Source organism: Micrasema longulum, unplaced genomic scaffold (genome assembly GCF_059751315.1).
Source record: "Micrasema longulum isolate JH-2025_06_02 unplaced genomic scaffold, ASM5975131v1 h1tg002874l, whole genome shotgun sequence".
In the NCBI taxonomy this organism is placed as follows: domain Eukaryota; kingdom Metazoa; phylum Arthropoda; class Insecta; order Trichoptera; family Brachycentridae; genus Micrasema; species Micrasema longulum.
Window position 1 is genome coordinate 256,233 of NW_028279995.1, and position 3,148 is coordinate 259,380.

Sequence of the window (3,148 nt, forward strand, 5' to 3'; positions counted from 1 at the left end):
GTTTCATGTGTCTTTTGTCTACAATTATTTGGACAAACTCAAAATGTTGTAACAATTTTTTTAATTTAAAATTGTAAAATAAAACATGATGTATCTCTTTCCTCACAATAATATCTGCATGTGTATGGTGATTTGCTATCTCACACGAGATGCGGCTAGTTCGAGAATAACGTGTCTATTTATTATATGTCCGTGGGTGAATTATTATAAGTGCTGATAGATTTCTCGGCAGAGATGGAGAGAGGTGAACAAAATGGAATTACACTGAAACCTCTTTATATGCGGGGGGTATACGTTCCACGTATAAAAATCAATTCTCGTGTGGCTGCGATGTAATATGAGTCTACACACGATACACGACTTGATATATCTTGTTAATTTATTTAAATGATAAAGTAGTATTTTTTGTAATCTTCAAATGAACATTTTCACATCAAATTTGGAAAGTAAAATTCGTAGAAATATGCTGGAATTCAGTACAATAAGTATTTATTCTTATTCCGCAAAGAATAGCTGTACGAATGAAAGTTACGCTAATACTGCAATAAATCTGTTTTACTGTGTATGAAAGAGCACGAGAATATAACTTACAACGAGGAAGACAGAGACGCCGTTCTGTCGCCGGTGTTGGCGCGAAAGAGACAAAAAAAATGAAGAAATTCATCTAGTCAGTTATTGGCAGTAAGCGGGAGTGCACGCTAGTTATATGACCTGCGTATGTACTGGTGGATTTTTATAAGCTGGCGCGTGCGCTATACTTACACATACGCATTGCGTAGTATCCGTGAATAAGCCCATGGTATGACATACGCATTATGAAAATAATCTCTGTCTCTCTCGCGCTTATGTGCGTGATATAGACACTTATTGCTTTATTAGTGGCTAATGATATGGTAATACAATATACACAGGATGCTTCTGCGTTCGTCTGAATTTCGCTGCAATTCTTAGTAGTAAAAATATAATAATATTTACGAGTATTAAGTTATGGATTAAAAACACTGGTTTATAAATATGTAGGTATTTTCATTTAATCAAATCATGAATTGGTCGATTGTGTAGTGATGGCGCTTTCGCAAAACTTACACAAAAACATTTTTAATGTACAGAATACTGATTTTAAAAATCTTGATGTTATCTCTTTTGAATTAGAGCGAAAAAAAAACAATTACTTAAGAAAATGTCATATATTTACGAGTATTTATTTTTAAACAAGCATGTTTTTTATTTAATATTTTGTGTTCATCATAATAATTTATACAAGATTTAGGTATTATACTTGACACTAAACTTTCTTTTACAATTCATATTGAACATGTTATCAATAAATCCTTCAAACTCCTTGGCTTTATTAACAGAAGCACAACTGACTTCAAAAATATCAACACCCTTAAAGCCCTCTTCTGTTCCCTAGTTCGCCCGCACCTAGACTATTCCTCTGTTATCTGGTCTCCGTATTATGATGTTCAAATTAAGAATATTAAATCAGTTCAACGTCGATTTTTAGGAAAGGTAGGCTGGAGGCTGGGCTTATCCGGAGACCAATATACGTATAATGAGTTAGAAACTAGCTTAAATATATCTTCTCTTCGAGACCGTCGAAAAAGATCCGACCTTATAGTCCTATTTAAAATTCTCAACTCACTCTTTGATGCGCCTGAACTACTGATCTCGATAAAATTAAATATCCCAACTAGAAACCTCAGACAAAACTTACTCTTTCATACAGATAACTATAGAACTAACTATGGTTTCCATTCCCCTATGCCCAGAATTCTCAGGTCTGCCAACAAACATACCAGTCTTGATTTCTTTGATAACAAGTTGTCTTCTTTCAAACGATCACTGAATCAAATTCAATTATAAACACCTCTCTCCCGCTTCCACTCCCACAAAGTCTACTATAAACCATCGAGTCTTTCTACTTTTTTTATAATAATTTTCTGTGTATAAATGTGTCCATAAAAATGCCCATTGGGCGTATATATAAATAAATAAATAAAATAATAATTTATAGAATGTAATTAAAATGCACAGTACAGAAAAAAATATGTATGCACACTAATTATTAAACAATAAATTTTGTTATTTATATACTTAAAACAATCTACACTACTTCGCATTCAAGTTCTAGAGTAGACAATAAAAAAAATAACATTTTTTCAAATTTAAATTGCCCCTTGTTCTTGGAAGGACTATAATTAGTAAAATGCAACATTTAAAAATATAAAATAATGAAACAAAGTATTTTTGTAAATTAATTATTACAATTTCTTAACCCATTGAATATTTTTTTTCATGTACACCTCCCTCTAATCCAACACCGAATTTTAAAAAAAAAACACATTTGGTTAAAATTTAAAACAACATTTTTTTAAATCAACATCCTGTAGATTTTAAATGCGTTAGTGTGAGTTAAACCGTATCTTTCGGGTAATTTGGGGATTCTTGTAGCACATCTTTAGACTTTTTCCAGTAGCTCGATTTCTTCAGTGAAGTAGGGACGCCATACTTGATATCTTACGTGGGTCTTGTATATTTTGAGAAATATCTCTGGAGCAATATTTTAGAATGCGTTTTTAATTGAGTAAATCATTTAAATTTATTTCAACAGAGAGGGAAAACATTTTTGAGATCATTGGCTGGTTTAAGTGGCCACTTTACAAAATTTCACAAATATTTTTTTCCTCTCTGTTGAAATAAATTTAAATATGAATAATCCAGCCAGTCTGCAAGCATTTGGACACACTCAAACATTGTTGAATTACTACCTGGAAAAAGAAGAAGTATAAAAATTGAAAAATTGTTTTCAGGCGTTGCCTAGTAGTGATTTGGTTCAGCCGGATGAATCTCACCCACATGATTTCAGCTCTTTTACTTCACAAAAGTCAACAGATGGAAGAGTCGAGGAAATGTGGATGTTCAAACATGGGCAGAATGGTGAATGTTACACAGTGTGTAAAGTGGCCACTTAAACCAGCTGATGACAGGTCATAAGCCCTGTAAATGCCTAGACTTCCATATCCCCTTCTCAAAAAAATTTTCCCTCTCCGTTAAAATAAATTTAAATATGAATAACTCCCTAGGGAGGAAATCCAGCCAGTCTGCAAGCATTTGGACACACTCAAACATTGTTGAGTAAATTATT